The following is a 22,223-nucleotide window of genomic DNA, read 5'->3' on the forward strand; positions in this document are numbered from 1 at the left end:
ATACAGGAGGATTAAGCAGGGTGGGAATAAGGGATGGAGAGAGCACTCAGGGAGCAAAAAATCTGGTACTCAACATTAGAAGAATACTGGGCAACTTTGATATGCACTTCAGACTTTAACAGAACCTTCGGCTCTGCGGCCCCTGAGGACCGACTCACAAACCCCTAGGGTTCGATCGAACCAGTTAAGACCACTGCTCTAGCCTGAAACAAAGGACAGAAGTGCACGATAGCTCACTTGTTCTACCTCCCTATACCACAGTTTCTCAATAACTTGTATAATCTTCAGATCTAACTAACTTCTACTAGAGCAGCATGCCTCTGGCAATCCATCAGACGACTTCGCGCTCAAACCTGCCAAACTACAAGACAGTTTCACACACATAACACAACTACCTCCTCACGCCTGACTAAATGTGAAACATGCCAACCATGTATCCATCACAAATGCTATTAATTCTGTTTCAGCTATACAATTGTGCACACACACACACACACACACACACCACACACACACAGTCACAGCACAACCTCCAGAGTCCATCTATACATTATGTGACTGCACTGCTTTTACATGGGTGAAAGGTTTTTTTAATGCAGTGCAACTACACTGATGTAGTTTAGTGTGACTGATGGTGATACACGTCACCATATAGTAAAGTACAGTCTAATGAATTTGCATAAAGAAATATGATACAAACTCAAAGTTAAAGAGAATAAACAGCACAATGTGAACTTGAAACCAATAAGATTTTTGAATGAATGTCATTTTTCTTGACTGTCCACAAAACAGAGCCTGTGGGTCACACAGCAAACCCAATTTTCCACTGGAATAATTAACTCGTTGGCTTTGTGTACTTATTTCTGTTATCTCTTGAATCTTTGTTCTGTTCAGCCTCCAGTTATAAATTTCAACATTTTCAGCCTTTAACTAACAAACTTCACACTTGCTCAGTTTTTATCAGGCTTATCTTGTCAGGGGACAAATGCCAGACTTATTATCTACAGTTAATTACTTTCAGACCTTAGCCACAAAACAAATTTAATCCTCACTTCTAAATGCAGTTTCTCTGTGAGAAAGTGAAATATGCACACGCTATTAAAAGACTAGGTACTAGTTTCTTACCATCTATCAATGGATTATTTCTTATTTCACCACAAAATACCTCTCAGTGCTCTCAGTAGTAAGCGAGTCTTCCTCTAGTGAACCAGTTCATTTAGGTTAAATAATACTGCATTAGCAGCTAGCTAGCAGCTAGTTTATGATACCTGTATGTCCGTGTCTTTGACGGCTCCAGGGGCTCAAACGTGGTGGCAGCGCTGAGACTTTCTAGCCTCTGAGAAATGTGGAAGATGTCTAAACCTCTGGAACCAAGGAGGATGGACCTGAGGTGAAACAGAAAGGTGATGAAGGAGTGACTGATAAATAACTGTAGTTGCTCCACACGACCACTAGAGGACGCCGAACGCTTTACCACCGTTACAGAAACGATCTTTACACTGTACGCACTGATATGAACTATTACACAGCAGATCATGTATGTCATCACATACATCACAGAGAGAATTTCAATCTAATATCAATGCAGTTTTAAAATAAATAGACTAAATCCTTTAAATATCACTCAAGCTTATTGATTAAGGAATATATTCTTTAAATCTTTAAAACCAAACATGTAGTTTATAAATGAGTGCGTCTATCATAGAGGTTAATGGGAAACAAATGAAAAATGATTTTATACATTTTATTTACATGAGAATTTTGCAGTAAGATATACTACATCACACCTTTCAGATACACATGAGTCTGTTATTATGAATCCTATTATTATTATTAGGATCTTACTACTATACATAAAAAGGAACTCTTCCAGGCTCTTGGGGCTCTTTTTTCATGTTGATCTTTAAAAATGCCTTGTGTGACTGTTTACTATACAACTTTATACACATAGTTAACCATTATTTGTTTTTTGCCCCCAGTTGCTTGTGTATGCATTGGCACATGTATGTATATGTGGGAGTTTATATGGAATGGATGGAGATATAAAAAACAAACACGAGGATCGCTATTACAGTTATCGTAGATGACATCTTATTATTATTTAATATTACTATTGCTATTTGCACTCCTCGTCCTTATATGACATGACCACGATCAGTATGTGGTTAATCACACTCCCAGTACCCTCACCCCAATCTATACTTTTTATTTGAACTTGTCCTGTTTGTCTATGCTCTATGTTCATGTCCTGTGACACTGGTAACTTATTATCTGTTATCAATTACCATTTTTGCCAGTAGCAGTAATATTATGATTAACAGTGGACATTTTCTGCCTATCTGCACATGCTGAAGTTCTTATTTCATACTGTTCTTGTTGTATCTTGTTATTTTATAGTTCAGCTTTATTTGTTGTTTGCTGGTTTTACTCTGTGACTACTAAGTGTTTTTGTTTCCACTCTTACTGCACTGTGCAATAATAGAAACCACAAGAATTTCCCTCAGGAAAAATAATACAGTTCTCTTATATTTCTTACGCTTTTACGTCTGCAGCATCTTGGGAGGTGGGTCAGTGTGCGAGATCGAAGCCTCTCCCCGCCTGCTGGATCTCCTGAAGGTTCCTTTCCACATGAGGAAGTTCAGACACTGCTTCGGTTCAGCAGCCAGCTGCTCTGCCTGCTGCAAGATCCCCAAATCCCTCTGTATCCATGCTGCTATAGGAAACAAATGAAGATATTTACATGTAACATCATCAGAGGTGAGATGAATAGTGTACAGTGGTTTGGGGAGCTATAATTTTAGGGTGCTCACATCCTTTTGGAAAAAAATGTATAATTGGCCTGGATAATTTTACATAAATATGCTGCGTTATTTTAGATTCCTAATCAACATTGTACCTCACTGACTAAGGTTTTGTATGTATTTTTGTTGTTCATTTTCAATTCTTAGAAGAAGGGACTGGGTTAAAATGTACTGCAATTCCTCAACTGCGTGGACGGAGATTTACACAAATTCAGAAGTAAACGTAAAGTGAGCACGTAAACGTCTAAGACGTAATATAGCTGAGAACTGCCACAACAACAACAACAACAACAACACGTTTAGGACTAGGGCTAGTCGATAACATACAAACTGTGAATAACATAAACACCCATGTACATAACGACATACAGCTGTGTGAGCTTTCGGAAAGTTGACAGCTGGAGCCGCGCATGGAGCGCTGTGGGTTAGCTTAGCTGCTATAAACTCGCTTTAGAATAGCAACAAAAATGCAGTTTCAAATGAAATTTAATTCCGGCTGCTGTGAAGTGGCGTGATGTGAATCACGATAAAACACGTTTGAATTCATTTTATTTATTGGCAGTGCTGCCCTTTGGCTAAGCTTCGTTAGCATGCTAACATGTAGCTACAAGTCAGAATGAATTACACTGTGCAGCGTTAGCTAGCATGCTAAGCTGCTATTATTCTTACATATCTTAGTGTTGCGTTAACTCAAAAGTTCATTTTGCTAACGCGGCTGGAAGCAACCACACTCATACCTTGTGTGAGGTGGGAGAAATACGTCCTGTTATACTCCACGAGTGAATGTATTGACAGTTATTTTCTGTTACTCGTTTCTTCAATGCAAGTACATTATTTGCCCCGACCGCACTTCTGGAGTCGATCGTGATTGGACAGTCCTGCGTCCCTCCCGAAGTCTTCTTCTTCTCCAGTTTCAATAACGAACAAACTAATATTAACGAAGCATATCGTCACCTACTGTCATAATTGGGGTTTTTTAGGGCCCGAGCACTAAAGGTGCGAAGGCACTATTGATCTGCTCTGTGTATATCATTGTTATTATATTAGGGCCCGAGCACTTCGAGTGCGAAGGCCCTATTGTATCTGCTCTGTTTCTTCTTCTTCTTCTTCTTCTTATTATTATTAGGGCCCGAGCACCGAGAGTGCGAAGGCCCTTTGTATCTGCTCCGTTTCTTATATTATTATTATTATTATTATTCAGGCAAAACAAGGGCCTTTTGAGGGCGTTTAACATGCTCGAAAACTCTTGAAATTTGCACACATGCCAGGTCTGTGAAAAATTTTGTATTTTAATGTTTTACATAGGAGCACTGGGAAATGGCTCTAGAGCGCCACCTATGCGCTGTTAAATGCAGCTTACGACCACATCGTTTGGGCTACATCTATGAAATGTGGCACACTGTGTATCATGCCGAGACAAACAAAAAAGTCTGTGACTACATGTGACGCAAACCCAACAGGAAGTCCGCAATTTAGAAGTGAAGGTGACATTTTGGCTCTAATTTGCCATTTCCATGCCTCGAACTTTTGCGAACTCCTCATTGGAATTCATCGTACAGCTTCATATTGGTCAGTGTCAACTACACACCTGGCCATGTTAAATTGCGGAGCTTTTGAGTTTTCGGGATACGGTGACGCCGTGGCGCCACGGCGAATTCGATGACTCGCCATGAAAATCTTATGCCTCTCGTTCTGTCATACATTGTCCGACCTTGACCAAAGTGGACACATATGATAAGGCTCCAACCCTGAACATATTTCAACTGCCATATTTGACATCAGGTACAGCGCCACCTAGTGGAACAGGAAATGTCATGTTTACACTTTGGGGTACAGTATTGTAATGGGTGACATCTGCAGCCTCAAATTTCTCCAGGAAAGCCTTAAGGAGTTGTCTTGGGTTCCAGAGAAACTGTGAGTTTTCGCTGAAGGGTGTGACCCCAGCAGCATGGCGAACATTGAGGTCTCGCATGAAGAAACAAATTAGTGTAACTCAATGAAATCCAATCTGATCAGTACCAGATTTTACAGGATGATGTCAGACCCGCCCTGAACAGATTGATATGCCCATTGTCAGGAATACGTAGAGCGCCACCTAGTGGCACCAGGAAATGTCATGTCTTTCATTTTGTTGTACTGATTTTCACAGGTTCATCGTGGCCACCTCAAAAGCGGTGAGTATCACCATCAGTCCTTCATGATGCTTCTGTGCGAAAATTGTGACTTTAAACTGAACGGCGCACCCTGGTGGCAACGCGGTTCACCATGAAAGACGAAGTGGCTTTTGAGGGGCTTGGAAATTTAAAAAGTCTTGAATTTGGCCCAAACCTCCAATGTGATGAGGGCTTTGTTGTTATGTGATCAGTTTCCTTGAATAATGCAAAATGGCTCCACAGCGCCCCCTACAAATTTCAAAACATCAGCCCTGCTCTGTGTTTTATTTATAAGTCTGAAACCTGGTAAGCTTATGGAGGATATCAAGATGTACAAACAAGTCTCTTGGAGCAATATCCCAAATCCAACAGGAAGTCAGCCATTTTAAAATTAAGGTGTAATTTTAGCCACTTTTTCGCCTCTTTTCAGGCCTCATACTTTGACGAACTCCTCCAAGGGATTTCATCAGATTAACCCGATCTCCTGTGTGTGGAATCTAAAGACCTTTGTGATGTTAAATTGCGAAGGTTTTACGTTCAGGGAAACGGGGTGGCCATGGCGGCACTTGGAGTTTCAATCCCTTGCCAAAAAGCAGTAATCTGCTGTCACTCAAAACACAATGTCCAATCTTCCCAAAGTTCGCAGGCGTGATGAGACTCAAGGTCGGAAATGTTGTTATCCCATTTGTCAGTAATGGTTAGAGCGCCACCTAGTGGGACGACTATAATAATGATTGAATGAGATGAATCGTTAGCTGGTGGTTCTAGCATGAATTCCATCAATGTGACATCAGATCGGACGTGCTGGTTGTAGGTGTTGGGCGTGGCCCGACGTGCCGGGGTGCGAGGGCCCTCATAACGCTGCTTGCAGCTTTAATTATTATTATTTCGGCAAATGAATCGGCCTTTTGAGGGCCTAACATGCTCAAAAACTCATGAAATTTGCACACTCGTCAGGTCTGGTGAAAATTACGTATTTTAATGTCTGTAGACATGTCCAGGGAAAATTGGCTCAGTAGCGCCACCTAGAAAATGAGAAACGCGAGCCCCCGAGATGGGTATGACCTACATGTATAAAACTCGGAACACATATCTAACGTTCGGAGACGCACAAAAAAGTCTATTATGGCCATGTCCTAAACCCAACAGGAAGTCCGCCATTTGGAAGTGAAGGTGACATTTTGGCTCTAATTTTGCCATTTCCATGCCTCGAACTTTTGCGAACTCCTCATTGGAATTTCATCATACAAGCTTCATATTTGGTCAGTGTCAACTACACACCTGGGCCATGTTAAATTGCGGAGCTTTTGAGTTTTCGGGTTACTGTGAGGCCGTGGCGCCACGGCGAATTTCGATGACTCGCCATGAAAATCTTATTGCCTCTCGTTCTGTCATACATTGTCCGACCTTGACCAAAGTGGACACATATGATAAGGCTCCACCCTGAACATATTTCAACTGCCATATTTGACATCAGGGACAGCGCCACCTAGTGGGAACAGGAAATGTCATGTTTTACACTTTGGGGTACAGTATTGTAATGGGTGACATCTGCAGCCTCAAATTTCTCCAGGAAAGCCTTAAGGAGTTGGTCTTGGTTACAGAGAAAACTGTGAGTTTTCGCTGAAGGGTGTGACCCCAGCAGCATGGCGAACATTGAGGTCTCGCCATGAAGAAACAAATTAGTGTAACTCAATGAAATCCAATCTGATCAGTACCAGATTTTACAGGGATGATGTCAGACCCGCCCTGAACAGATTGATATGCCCATTGTCAGGAATACGTAGAGCGCCACCTAGTGGCACCAGGAAATGTCATGTCTTTCATTTTGTTGTACTGGTTTTCACAGGTTCATCGTGGCCACCTCAAAAGCGGTGAATATCACCATCAGTCCCTCTTTATGCTTCAGTGAGAAAATTGTGACTATAAACTGAACGGCGCACCCTGGTGCAATGCAGTTCACCATGAAAGATGAAGTGGCTTTTGAGGGCTTGAAAAGTTTAAAAAGTCTTGAAATTTGGCGCACACCTCTAATGTGATGAGGGATTTCTTTTATATGTTCCTTTCCTTGAACAGCGCAAAATGGCTCCACAGCGCCCCCTACAAAATTTCAAAACAACAGCCCCTGCTCTGTGTTTATGTATGAGTTTGAACCTGGCAAGCTTATTGGAGATATCAAGATGTACAAAAAAGTCTCTTGGAGCAATATCCCAAATCCAACAGGAAGTCAGCCATTTTGAAATTAATGTGTAAATTTGGCGACATTTTCCCCTCTTTTCAGGCCTCATACTTTGACGAACTCCTCCAAGGGATTTCATTAGATTTACGCGATCTCCTGTGTGTGGAATCTAAAGACCTTTGTGATGTTAAATTGCGAAGCTTTTTACGTTCAGGGAAACGGGGTGGTCATGGCGGCACGTGGAGTTTCAATCCCTCGCCAAAAAGCAGTAACCTGCTGTCGCTCAAAAACACAATGTCCAATCTCTCCCAAAGGTCGCAGGCGTGATGAGACTCGAGCTCGGAAATGTTTGTTATGCCATTTGTCAGTAATGGTTAGAGCGCCACCTAGTGGGACGACTATAATAATGGTTGAATGAGATGAAATTTTAGCTGGTGGTTAAATGCATGAATTCCATCAATGTGACATCAGATCGGAAGCGCTGGTTTTAGGTGTTGGGCTTGGCTCGACGCGCCGGGGTGCGAGGGCCCTCATATCGCTGCTTGCAGCTTTAATTATTATTATTATGGCCCGAGCACTGAGAGTGCGAAGGCCCTATTGTATCTGCTCTGTTTAGTATTATTATTATTAGGGCCCGAGCACCGAGAGTGCGAAGGCCCTATTGTATCTGCTCTGTTCTTATTATTATTATTATTATTATTATTATTATTATTCTTATTATTATTATTATTATTATTATTATTATTATTATTTCGGCAAATGAATCGGCCTTTTGAGGGCCTAAACATGCTCGAAAACTCATGAAATTTTGCACACGCGTCAGGTCTGGTGAAAATTTACGTATTTTAATGTCCGTAGACATGTTCAGGGAAAATTGGCTCAGTAGCGCCACCTAGAAAAATGAGAAACGCGAGCCCCCGAGATGGGTATGACCTACATGTATAAAACTCGGAACACATATCTAACGTTCGGAGACGCACATAAAAGTCTATTATGGCCATGTCCTAAACCCAACAGGAAGTCCGCCATTTGGAAGTGAAGGTGACATTTTGGCTCTAATTTTGCCATTTCCATGCCTCGAACTTTTGCGAACTCCTCATTGGAATTTCATCGTACAAGCTTCATATTTGGTCAGTGTCAACTACACACCTGGCCATGTTAAATTGCGGAGCTTTTGAGTTTTCGGGTTACTGTGAGGCCGTGGCGCCACGGCGAATTTCGATGACTCGCCATGAAAATCTTATTGCCTCTCGTTCTGTCATACATTGTCCGACCTTGACCAAAGTGGACACATATGATAAGGCTCCACCCCTGAACATATTTCAACTGCCATATTTGACACCAGGGACAGCGCCACCTAGTGGGAACAGGAAATGTCATGTTTTACACTTTGGGGTACAGTATTGTAATGGGTGACATCTGCAGCCTCAAATTTCTCCAGGAAAGCCTTAAGGAGTTGGTCTTGGGTTACAGAGAAAACTGTGAGTTTTCGCTGAAGGGTGTGACCCCAGCAGCATGGCGAACATTGAGGTCTCGCCATGAAGAAACAAATTAGTGTAACTCAATGAAATCCAATCTGATCAGTACCAGATTTTACAGGGATGATGTCAGACCCGCCCTGAACAGATTGATATGCCCATTGTCAGGAATACGTAGAGCGCCACCTAGTGGCACCAGGAAATGTCATGTCTTTCATTTTGTTGTACTGATTTTCACAGGTTCATCGTGGCCACCTCAAAAGCGGTGAATATCACCATCAGTCCCTCTTGATGCTTCAGTGAGAAAATTGTGACTATAAACTGAACGGCGCACCCTGGTGGCAACGCAGTTCACCATGAAAGATGAAGTGGCTTTTGAGGGGCTTGAAAAGTTTAAAAAGTCTTGAAATTTGGCGCACACCTCTAATGTGATGAGGGATTTCTTTTATATGTTCATTTTCCTTGAATAGCGCAAAATGGCTCCACAGCGCCCCCTACAAAATTTCAAAACAACAGCCCCTGCTCTGTGTTTTATATATGAGTCTGAAACCTGGCAAGCTTATTGGAGATATCAAGATGTACAAAAAAGTCTCTTGGAGCAATATCCCAAATCCAACAGGAAGTCAGCCATTTTAAAATTAATGTGTAATTTTGGCGACATTTTCCCCTCTTTTCAGGCCTCATACTTTGACGAACTCCTCCAAGGGATTTCATTAGATTTACGCGATCTCCTGTGTGTGGAATCTAAAGACCTTTGTGATGTTAAATTGCGAAGCTTTTTACGTTCAGGGAACGGGGTGGTCATGGCGGCACGTGGAGTTTCAATCACTCGCCAAAAAGCAGTAACCTGCTGTCGCTCAAAAACACAATGTCCAATCTCTCCCAAAGGTCGCAGGCGTGATGAGACTCGAGCTCGGAAATGTTTGTTATGCCATTTGTCAGTAATGGTTAGAGCGCCACCTAGTGGGACGACTATAATAATGGTTGAATGAGATGAAATTTTAGCTGGTGGTTAAATGCATGAATTCCATCAATGTGACATCAGATCGGAAGCGCTGGTTTTAGGTGTTGGGCTTGGCTCGACGCGCCGGGGGTGCGAGGGCCCTCATATCGCTGCTTGCAGCTTTAATTATTATTATTATTATTATTAGGGCCCGAGCACAAAAGTGCGAAGGCCCTATTGTATCTGCTCTGTTTCTTATTATTATTATTATTATTATTATTATTATTATTATTATTATTAGGGCCCGAGCACAAAAGTGCGAAGGCCCTATTGTATCTGCTCTGTTTCTTATTATTATTATTATTATTATTATTATTATTATTATTATTATTATTATTATTATTATTTCGGCAAATGAATCGGCCTTTTGAGGGCCTAAACATGCTCGAAAACTCATGAAATTTTGCACACTCCTCAGGTCTGGTGAAAATTTACGTATTTTAATGTCTGTAGACATGTCCAGGGAAAATTGGCTCAGTAGCGCCACCTAGAAAAATGAGAAACGCGAGCCCCCGAGATGGGTATGACCTACATGTATAAAACTCGGAACACATATCTAACGTTCGGAGACGCACAAAAAAGTCTATTATGGCCATGTCCTAAACCCAACAGGAAGTCCGCCATTTGGAAGTGAAGGTGACATTTTGGCTCTAATTTTGCCATTTCCATGCCTCGAACTTTTGCGAACTCCTCATTGGAATTTCATCGTACAAGCTTCATATTTGGTCAGTGTCAACTACACACCTGGGCCATGTTAAATTGCGGAGCTTTTGAGTTTTCGGGTTACTGTGAGGCCGTGGCGCCACGGCGAATTTCGATGACTCGCCATGAAAATCTTATTGCCTCTCGTTCTGTCATACATTGTCCGACCTTGACCAAAGTGGACACATATGATAAGGCTCCACCCCTGAACATATTTCAACTGCCATATTTGACATCAGGGACAGCGCCACCTAGTGGGAACAGGAAATGTCATGTTTTACACTTTGGGGTACAGTATTGTAATGGGTGACATCTGCAGCCTCAAATTTCTCCAGGAAAGCCTTAAGGAGTTGGTCTTGGGTTACAGAGAAAACTGTGAGTTTTCGCTGAAGGGTGTGACCCCAGCAGCATGGCGAACATTGAGGTCTCGCCATGAAGAAACAAATTAGTGTAACTCAATGAAATCCAATCTGATCAGTACCAGATTTTACAGGGATGATGTCAGACCCGCCCTGAACAGATTGATATGCCCATTGTCAGGAATACGTAGAGCGCCACCTAGTGGCACCAGGAAATGTCATGTCTTTCATTTTGTTGTACTGATTTTCACAGGTTCATCGTGGCCACCTCAAAAGCGGTGAATATCACCATCAGTCCCTGTTGATGCTTCAGTGAGAAAATTGTGACTATAAACTGAACGGCGCACCCTGGTGGCAACGCAGTTCACCATGAAAGATGAAGTGGCTTTTGAGGGGCTTGAAAAGTTTAAAAAGTCTTGAAATTTGGGGCACAGCTCTAATGTGATGAGGGATTTCTTTTTATATGTTCATTTTCCTTGAACAGCGCAAAATGGCTCCACAGCGCCCCCTACAAAATTTCAAAACAACAGCCCCTGCTCTGTGTTTTATGTATGAGTTTGAAACCTGGCAAGCTTATTGGAGATATCAAGATGTACAAAAAATTCTCTTGGAGCAATATTCCAAATCCAACAGGAAGTCAGCCATTTTAAAATTAATGTGTAAATTTGGCGACATTTTCCCCTCTTTTCAGGCCTCATACTTTGACGAACTCCTCCAAGGGATTTCATTAGATTTACGCGATCTCCTGTGTGTGGAATCTAAAGACCTTTGTGATGTTAAATTGCGAAGCTTTTTACGTTCAGGGAAACGGGGTGGTCATGGCGGCACGTGGAGTTTCAATCACTCGCCAAAAAGCAGTAACCTGCTGTCGCTCAAAAACACAATGTCCAATCTCTCCCAAAGGTCGCAGGCGTGATGAGACTCGAGCTCGGAAATGTTTGTTATGCCATTTGTCAGTAATGGTTAGAGCGCCACCTAGTGGGACGACTATAATAATGGTTGAATGAGATGAAATTTTAGCTGGTGGTTAAATGCATGAATTCCATCAATGTGACATCAGATCGGAAGCGCTGGTTTTAGGTGTTGGGCTTGGCTCGACGCGCCGGGGGTGCGAGGGCCCTCATATCGCTGCTTGCAGCTTTAATTATTATTATTATTATTATTATTATTTTTCATTGAAATGAATTGCCTTTTTGAGGGCTTTAACATGCTCAAAAACTCATGAAATTTTGCACACATGCCAGGTTTGGTGAAAAATTTTGTATTTTAATGGTTTTACATATCAGCATTGGGAAATGGCTCTGTAGCGCCACCTATGCCTTGTTAAATGCAGCCCTACGAACACATCGTTTGAGCTACATGTATGAAATTTGGCACACATGTGTATCATGCCAAGACGAACAAAAAAAAGTCAGTGGGACCATTGACGCAAACCCAACAGGAAGTCCGCAATTTAGAAGTGAAAGTGACATTTTGGCTCTAATTTTGCCATTTCCATGCCTCGAACTTTTTCGAACTCCTCCTTGGGATTTGGTCGTATAAGCTTCATCTTTGGTCAGTGTCAACTACACACCTGGGCCATGTTAAATTGCGGAGCTTTTGAGTTTTCGCGATACGGTGAGGCCGTGGCGCCACGGCGAATTTCGATGACTCGCCATGAAAATCTTATTGCCTCTCGGTCTGTCATACATTGTCCGACCTTGACCAAAGTGGACACATATGATAAGGCTCCACCCCTGAACATATTTCAACTGCCATATTTGACACCAGGGACAGCGCCACCTAGTGGGAACAGGAAATGTCATGTTTTACACTTTGGGGTACAGTATTGTAATGGGTGACATCTGCAGCCTCAAATTTCTCCAGGAAAGCCTTAAGGAGTTGGTCTTGGGTTACAGAGAAAACTGTGAGTTTTGGCTGAAGGGTGTGACCCCAGCAGCATGGCGAACATTGAGGTCTCGCCATGAAGAAACAAATTAGTGTAACTCAATGAAATCCAATCTGATCAGTACCAGATTTTACAGGGATGATGTCAGACCCGCCCTGAACAGATTGATATGCCCATTGTCAGGAATACGTAGAGCGCCACCTAGTGGCACCAGGAAATGTCATGTCTTTCATTTTGTTGTACTGATTTTCACAGGTTCATCGTGGCCACCTCAAAAGCGGTGAATATCACCATCAGTCCCTCTTGATGCTTCAGTGAGAAAATTGTGACTATAAACTGAACGGCGCACCCTGGTGGCAGCGCAGTTCACCATGAAAGATGAAGTGGCTTTTGAGGGGCTTGAAAAGTTTAAAAAGTCTTGAAATTTGGCGCACACCTCTAATGTGATGAGGGATTTCTTTTTATATGTTCATTTTCCTTGAAGAGCGCAAAATGGCTCCACAGCGCCCCCTACAAAATTTCAAAACAACAGCCCCTGCTCTGTGTTTTATGTATGAGTTTGAAACCTGGCAAGCTTATTGGAGATATCAAGATGTACAAAAAAGTCTCTTGGAGCAATATCCCAAATCCAACAGGAAGTCAGCCATTTTAAAATTAATGTGTAAATTTGGCGACATTTTCCCCTCTTTTCAGGCCTCATACTTTGACGAACTCCTCCAAGGGATTTCATTAGATTTACGCGATCTCCTGTGTGTGGAATCTAAAGACCTTTGTGATGTTAAATTGCGAAGCTTTTTACGTTCAGGGAAACGGGGTGGTCATGGCGGCACGTGGAGTTTCAATCACTCGCCAAAAAGCAGTAACCTGCTGTCGCTCAAAAACACAATGTCCAATCTCTCCCAAAGGTCGCAGGCGTGATGAGACTCGAGCTCGGAAATGTTTGTTATGCCATTTGTCAGTAATGGTTAGAGCGCCACCTAGTGGGACGACTATAATAATGGTTGAATGAGATGAAATTTTAGCTGGTGGTTAAATGCATGAATTCCATCAATGTGACATCAGATCGGAAGCGCTGGTTTTAGGTGTTGGGCTTGGCTCGACGCGCCGGGGGTGCGAGGGCCCTCATATCGCTGCTTGCAGCTTTAATTAGTGTGAATGCTTGTAAAAGCATTCACAGTATTGTTCTTCTAATCTTTATTAGTGTGAATGCTTGTAAAAGCATTCACAGTATTGTTCTTCTAATCTTTATTATTAGTGTGAATGCTTGTAAAAGCATTCACAGTATTGTTCTTCTAATCTTTATTAGTGTGAATGCTTGTAAAAGCATTCAGAGTATTGTTGTTGTAATCTTTATTAGTGTGAATGCTTGTAAAAGCATTCACAGTATTGTTGTTGTAATCTTTATTATTAGTGTGAATGCTTGTAAAAGCATTCACAGTATAGTTGTTGTAATCTTTATTAGTGTGAATGCTTGTAAAAGCATTCACAGTATTGTTCTTCTAATCTTTATTATTATTATATTTTATTATATATTCCGTACGTTTTTTGTACTGTATCTCCTTCAAAACCGTTCAACTTAGAAAAACCATTCAAACACCGTTAGATTCCACTTCTTTTGGACATGACTGCTTCTATTTTTCTCATTTTTAACATTTATATTTTTAATTTTATTCAACTTTTTTCAACAAAAATTTCCCATGTATTTCAATGGGGAGACCCGTCAAATCCTCATTCAACTTACTCCTCTTTAAACTGTATCTACTTCCACATACATTGACATAGAGCCACCATTCAAACTTTAAAACGAAGACAAGACATTCAACTATTCAACTTGTATTTATCTTTTCAATATCTATTATACTTTTTCTTCAGTTCCAGTTTAAGTTTCATGATGTTTTTCAGCCGTTTCAGAGTTTATAATGGGTGTGTATGGGACGGAATGTTGGGGCTAGAGTGAGACAGCTCAACTGCTAGAGTGAGAGGAACAAAAAAATTAATCTTAAAATCTTTTTTAAAACTGCTGCTGTGTCCGCGGCGTTTGCTCTACAGGTATGATTTTACCCTCAAAACGTAGCCATCGCTGTCCTCTTTCACCCAATGTGTTTACTATTGTCCTAGGTGTTATGGTTCTTTCATAAATGTCACCAATGCACAGCCTCCCCCCTCCAACTCTTCCATAGACTCTAATGTTAAAATGGCTCAGAAGGTTCGTTTGAAAATCAGAAGAGCATGGTGTCTTTCCACTGTCACCACGTCCATATAATAAACTCCACAGGCATGAAAACTGAGAATTAGGTAGACTAGACATTGCTGTCGCTCACGGTGAAAGAATTTTGTCAATACGACTTGTACTTTTCATTTGGGAACGATTTGTTTCGGCCTGACTTTTCTGTTCATTTTAAGCAGCAAAAGTGAGGTGCATGTCTGCGTGTGTATGGGGCCATTGGGTGCAGTCACTATAGCAACCAGGCTCACACCTGCCTGCCTAACGAGCTCTCTCTCTCTCACTGTGCCAAGATTCATCTTAAACACTTCTCTTTCAACTGCTGCTGTGTCCACAGTGTTTGCTCTACAGCCATCATTTTACCCTCAAAACGTCGCCATCGATGTTCTCTTTCCAACAGCATGTCTTTCAAAGCTCAGAAATATAAACTTTTTAAACTGTGTGGATCCAAATGGAGGGATCACATTTCAGTCATTCAGTGATTCAAAGAATATGAACTTTTAATATTCATTCAGATGTTTTCTGACTCTAAATTTTCTTTTCTCATTACTTAGGTTTTTCTAATTTACATTTAAAACATTTTCAGCTATTTTCCAACTTCTTCTCTGTGCTTGTCAGCTTTTAGCAGTTCAGCTTTTTTGTTTTCAGGTGAAAATTTCTGTATTTGTCATCTCATTCAACATTTTTAACTTAAAATTCAGCAATTAATTTATTTCAGTGAATACATTCAGATTCAAGCATTCACACTGCAGTTTCTTCAGAAAATGCACTTTCTAGTTTATTATTATTATAGATTCCGTACGTTTTTTGTACTCCTACTCCTTCAAAACCGTTCAACTTAGAAAAACCATTCAAACACCGTTAGATTCCTCTTCTTTTGGACAAGACTGCTTCTATTTTTCTCATTTTTAACATTTATATTTTTAATTTGATTTAACTTTTTTCAACAAAAATTTCCCATGTATTTCAATGGGGAGACCCTTCAAATCCTCATTCAACTTACTCATTTTTAAACTCCTACTACTTCGACATACATTGACATAGAGCCACCATTCAAACTTTAAATCGAAGACAAGACATTCAACTATTCAACTTGTATTTATCTTTTCAATATCTCTTATACTTTTTCTTCAGTTCCAGTTTAAGTTTCATGATATTTTTTCACCCGTTTCAGAGTTTATAATGGGTGTGTATGGGACGGAATGTTGGGGCTAGAGTGAGAAAGCTCAACTGCTAGAGTGAGAGGAGCGAAAAAATTAATCTTAAAATCTTTTTTAAAACTGCTGCTGTGTCCGCAGTGTTTGCTCTACAGGTATGATTTTACCCTCAAAACGTAGCCATCGCTGTCCTCTTTCATCCAATGTGTTTACTATTGTACTAGGTGTTATGGTTCTTTCATAAATGTCACCAAAGCACAGCCTCCTCCCTCCAACTCCTCCATAGACTCTAATGTTAAAATGGCTCAGAAGGTTCGTTTGAAAATCAGAAGAGCATGGTGTTTTTACACTGTCACCACGTCCATATAATAAACTCCACAGGCATGAAAACTGAGAATTAGGTAGACTGGACATTGCTGCCGCTCACGGTGAAAGAATTTCGTCAATAGGACCTGTACTTTTCATTTGGGAGCGATTTGTTTCGACCTGACTTTTCAGTTCATTTTAAGCAGCAAAAGTGAGGTGCATGTCTGTGTGCGTGTGTATGGAGCCACTGGGTGCAGTCACTATAGCAACCAGGCTCACACCTGCCTGCCTAACGAGCTCTGTCTCTCACTGTGCCAAGATTCATCTTAAACACTTCTCTTTCAACTGCTGCTGTGTCCACAGTGTTTGCTCTACAGCCATCATTTTACCCTCAAAACGAAGCCATCGTTGTTCTCTTTCCAACAGCGTGTCTTTCAAAGCTCAGAGATGTAAACCTTTAAAAGTGTGTGGATCCAAGTGGAGGGATTACACTTTAGTCATTCAGTGATTCAAAGAATATGAACTTTTAATATTCATTCAGATGTTTTCTGACTCTAAATTTTCTCTTCTCATTTCTTAGGTTTTCCAAATTTTAATTTAAAAACTTTTCAGCTATTTTCCAACTTCTTTTGTGTGAACATCAGCTTTCAAAAGTTCTGCACTTTTGTTTTCAGGTTAAAAACTCTGTATTTTCCAGCTCATTCAACATTTTTATTTTTAACTTAAAATTCAGCAATTAATTCATTTCAGTGCATACATTCAGAGTCAAGCATTCACACTGCAGTTTCTTCAGAAAAGGCACTTTCTAGTTATTATTATTATTATATATTCCGTACGTTTTTTGGCATCTAATTCCTTCAAAACCGCTCAACTTAGAAAAACCATTCAAACACCATTAGATTCCTCTTCTTTTGGACATGACTGCTTGTATTTTTCTCATTTATAACATTTATATTTTTAAAATTATTCAACTTTTTTCAACAAAAATTTCCCATGTATTTCAATGGCAAGACCCTTCAAAATCTCCTTCAACTTACTCATTTTTAAACTCTTATTACTTCCATATACGTTGACATAGAGCCACCATTCAAACTTTAAAACGAAGACTAGACATTCAACTATTCAACTTGTATTTATCTTTTCAATATCTATTATACTTTTTCTTCAGTTCCAGTTTAAGTTTCATGATGATTTTTCAGCCGTTTCAGAGTTTATAATGGGTGTGTATGGGACGGAATGTTGGGGCTAGAGTGAGACAGCTCAACTGCCAGAGTGAGAGGAGCGAAAAAATTAATCTTAAAATATTTTTTAAAACTGCTGCTGTGTCCGCAGCGTTTGCTCTACAGGTCTGATTTTACCCTCAAAACGTAGCCATCCCTGTCCTCTTTCATCCAATGTGTTTACTATTGTACTAGGTGTTATGGTTCTTTCATAAATGTCACCAAAGCACAGCCTCCTCCCTCCAACTCCTCCATAGACTCCAATGTTAAAATGGCTCAGAAGGTTCGTTTGAAAATCAGAAGAGCATGGTGTCTTTACACTGTCACCACGTCCATATAATAAACTCCACAGGCATGAAAACTGAGAATTAGGTAGACTGGACATTGCTGCCGCTCACGGTGAAAGAATTTTGTCAATACAAGTTCTTGTTTTTATTTGGGAACGATTTGTTTCGGCCTGACTTTTCTGTTCATTTTAAGCAGCAAAAGTGAGGTGCATGTCTGTGCTCAACTGTATGGAGCCATTGGGTGCAGTCACTATAGCAACCAGGCTCACACCTGCCTGCTTAACGAGCTCTGTCTCTCACTGTGCCAAGATTAAACCTAAAAATGTCTGATTCATCTTAGAAATTTCTGTTACAACTAAGCAGTTGGAGTTAGACTAAGTCAACAGGTACAATAAGTCAAATTTGACAGGTTTTGCCACAGATTAACAGTATGTCAGTAGTTAGTATAGGCCAACTGAATAGAGCATTCTCATTGGCCTGTTAAATTCAAGATGATTGTGTATTGGTGGACTTGTCTTCTGCACACAGGTTTTTCAGATCTGGAGTCAGTTGATGACTTTAAAATAATCTTTTCTGACTGGATAATTAAAGCTCACAGCATCTACCTGTCTGTAGTGGATTTTCCCACCTTTTAAATAATCTAATCTCATTTAATGTCTCTGTTTTTAGTCTGTATAATTTATCTCCCCACAAATACACCCAAAGTAGTCTTAAAATAAAACCCATAAAACAGTTCAAGATGACATACTTTTTATTTGCTCATTTAATGCCAGTTGCCCTCTTTCTCTGTATGTCACTCATTCGCTTATACTCAGGACAAAGTACCAATTTTTATGCTGATGAGTCTTGTAAAAAAAAATTTTCTGTCTCTCTATGACAGACAAATGTATATGCTCAATATTGCTGTTTTAACTGATGCTCAAATTTCCAAGCACCACCTGAACGCCTCATCGGTCTTTAACTAATCACTGCACCAACTGTCATCATTCCGCTTTGCTCTTTGCTGTGGTAAGTACAGTACACTCAGTACAGCACTGTTTTGTTTTTATGATGGTAAAAATACATGTTTGACATTTAAACTCACATATCAAGTCTTTTTAAAGTTCAACAGAGTTCAAAGAATAAAGAAAGGAAAAAAAGAATAACCTTCGCTATCATTTATATAGGTTTATGACCTTTGCTGTTAGCAGCAGTGCTAACGCTAGCTTCAATGCTAATGCTAGCAACAATGCTAATGCTAGAAACAATGCTAACGCTAGCTATAGTGCTAACACTAGCCTTAGCAGTTGTTAACTGACAAAAAGAATATTTCTGTGATATTCCTGTGATATTTATTGGCGGTCAGTGAGACAAAAGTAACAAATGAGCTTTATTATTGCCATTGGGGCTTAGTTTTAAAAGTAAGAGTGCTTTATGACTTTTGCTGTTAGCAGCTGTGCTAACGCTAGCTTCAATGCTAATGCTAGCAACAATGCTAACGCTAGCTATAGTGCTAACACTAGCCTTAGCAGTTGTTAACTGACAAAAAGAATATTACTGTGATATTCCTGTGATATTTATTGGCGGTCAGTGAGACAAAAGTAACAAATGAGCTTTATTATTGCCATTGTGGCTCAGTTTTAACAGTAAGTGTGTTAGCGCTAGCAGCAATGCTAACACTAACTGAAGCGCTAACGTTAGCAGGAATGCTAGCGCTAGCAGCAATGCTAAGGCTAGTAACAGTCTAACAGTAGCCTTACATAAGTGGAAATACTTCAGTTAATTAGTTTGAATTATAAAATGGCTGCTGTATCAGCTGGTGTGCTATATTTCTCTATAATTACCCTGCTGACTATAAGTTCAGGTTTTGTATTTCTGTTAGTCTGATAACAATGTACAGACAACTAACATATTATTTCTCGTCTTACACTTTCAGGAACTTGACTCACATCTGTGCTTTGCCTGGTAGGTGTGCACATACTGTAAGAGAAGTAGACCAAAATAAAAAAAATAATCTGACTAATATAAGCTGTAAAGTGATGGGTTCAAACTTTGTGCTAGACCTTTTAAACACAATTTTATAATAAATACACATAAGTGCAGCTTAACAATTGGGCTAAAATATTTTTTTCGTACATTTTTGTAGTCACACTACATGTGATTAGTTAACGATTCACTCAATCATATTTGTATTTAAAAATATTATTGCTGAATTTAATTAAATATTTATTCTTTTAAAAAGTGCCCAATTATGCAACTTTTTGCACATGGCAGCCAACAACAGTTTAGCTTCAATATTTGTTTTGTCCTTTTTCAGTAGTCACAATTAGTTCATACAATTACCATGTGATATCATTTTAATAAAATTATTTTTTTCTTCTTTTTTGTTCACAGTGTGCAGAAGAAGAACAAGGACGAGATCTCCAGTCTTCTCTCTCACATCCCAACCCCCCAACCCCTCTATCCTCTGTCCTGCTCCACCTGTTGTCTCTGCCTTCTTTCCATCTGTATTTCACCCTGTGGTTTGTGAGAAATTTTGCCAAACCAAGAATCTTATTGCGGTTTGATTTCAAAGCCGTGTCTCTCCTGCTCTGTCTGTTCTCTCTGCTAAATTTTCTCTCTACCTGTTTTTCACTCTTTGGCTTGCTGCTGAGAAATGCACAAGCCAATAAAGCAATAAAGAGTGCATATATTGCCTCTACCTGAGAACAAACTGAACAAACAAAGAAAACTCTAATTCACGGTTTGATTGTGATTTCCCAGCCGTGTCTCTCCTGCTCTGTCTGTTCTCTCTTCTAAATTTTCTCTCTACCAGTTCTTAACTTTGTGCTTGCTGCTAAGTTGTGCCAAGCCAATAAAGAGAGCGCATAATACTCTCTCTACTGAAGACCAAACTGTCAAACAAAGACAACTGTTTCTGAGCAATAAAAACTGAAATATAAAGACAAAGACAACATCTCCTGGTGTGTGCCACTCTTATTTTATAAACATATTTTCTAAAGACTAAGAGAAACACTTGTGTAAAAATGGCAAGGAAGCAGAAAAAGTCACAAGCTGCAAAACAACGCTGGAAGAAGTTCCATGAGTTTCACAGTGTGCCAACATGTGAACAAGCTGAGTGTGATTTTCCTCAGTGCTCTGCAGAAGACCGTGTGTCTACAAAGGCCAATGCTGACAGTGTCAAACAGGCAGGTCAACATGTTCCTGCACATGTACAACAGGTATCTTATGCTGATGCTGTAAAGAGTGGACTGCAGCATGAATTTAATGAACAACATGAGGTGTCAAGTGCCTCACAGGTGGGTTATGCTGGTTTTGTGAAAAGAGGCTGTCACAGTGATGTGGCAGGACCATCTCATGGAGAAACAGTGAACCTTGAAAACCAGCCCTCTGTAACACATGTCTGTGCATCTCACAGCCAGGCACATCCTAAATATGGAGACTCCAGAAACAAGCAGTGCACATGTAACTCACTCATATTTCTTGCTTTCCTTCATGAGAATGAAAACATGACTGCAGCTGACCTTAATCTGGTCTTGGATAAAGGTGATGTGATGTACAAAGAGGCCAAGAAAAGATTTCCTAAAAATATTCATTTGGCAACCGATGAGCTGCCAGACAAAGTTGATGCTCGCAGGTCTATGTATCATGTCGACATGACACAGCCTTCCCGGTATGGGACATTTGAAGAACCTCCAGAGGAGGCAGTAGATACCTTTCTCAGCTTTGAAGCAGGACTGAGCTGCCTGTTGTCAGATGTGCAGTATGCCTTACTGATTATGAGTGGATTGTGTATTGCAGTGTTCAGATCCACATCAGGCGAATATGGGTTCTTTGACCCACACTCCAGAACAGCCAGTGGTCTTCCTCTACCACTACTGTCATGTAATCGTGGTACAGCAGTGATGCTGAAATTCACACTCCTCAGTGACATGATTAAGAGGCTCCAAGATTCTTATGAAATGATGGAGATATCACCCTCTTGTACCTATGAGCTGAAGCCTGTGCAGTTTTACAGTATGACCACAGTCAACCTGAGTGATACTATGACAGACACAGTCTGCAGACCAACAGCTGCCACTGCTGTGGCATCTACTCACTCTGATAAAACTGTTGATGAAGCAAACTCCTCTACTCCAAGGAGAAACACAACCACTGATCTTACTGAGATCTCTCAAATGTCCATTTGTATACCACTGGTGAAACAAGAAGTCCACATGACTCAGTTCACGTCACATGAAGCTCCTCAGAATGAATTTACTAATATACCTACTGAAGAACTATGCAGTGAATTTAATTTTCTTCCATCAAATTATGATTTTTCATGTCAATCAAATGCTGCAATAAAAAATGTTGCTGCATGTAATCTTTCAGATACAGTTTTGCAAAAAATCAGTAAACTGACAAAAGTTAATAAACAGCAAAGGCGCAAAATGAAAAGAAGATTAATGGCATCAGACAAACTGAGAAATCAGAGAAAAGAAAAC

General features: G+C 40.3%; 1 protein-coding gene and 1 long non-coding RNA gene across 3 annotated transcripts in view; both read left to right on the top strand.

Moving 5' to 3' along the window:
- LOC100708403 (cadherin-7) overlaps positions 1 to 22,223 on the top strand; it is a 162,950-nt gene that overhangs the window by 54,889 nt on the left and 85,838 nt on the right. The window lies entirely within an intron of this gene.
- On the top strand, positions 18,276 to 20,682 carry LOC102076469 (uncharacterized). The gene is made up of 3 exons (XR_002063291.2): positions 18,276 to 18,765; positions 19,673 to 19,701; positions 20,131 to 20,682. It is a non-coding gene; the product is annotated as an uncharacterized LOC102076469 (long non-coding RNA).

This window comes from Oreochromis niloticus, linkage group LG9, assembly GCF_001858045.2.
Source record: "Oreochromis niloticus isolate F11D_XX linkage group LG9, O_niloticus_UMD_NMBU, whole genome shotgun sequence".
Classification (NCBI taxonomy): domain Eukaryota; kingdom Metazoa; phylum Chordata; class Actinopteri; order Cichliformes; family Cichlidae; genus Oreochromis; species Oreochromis niloticus.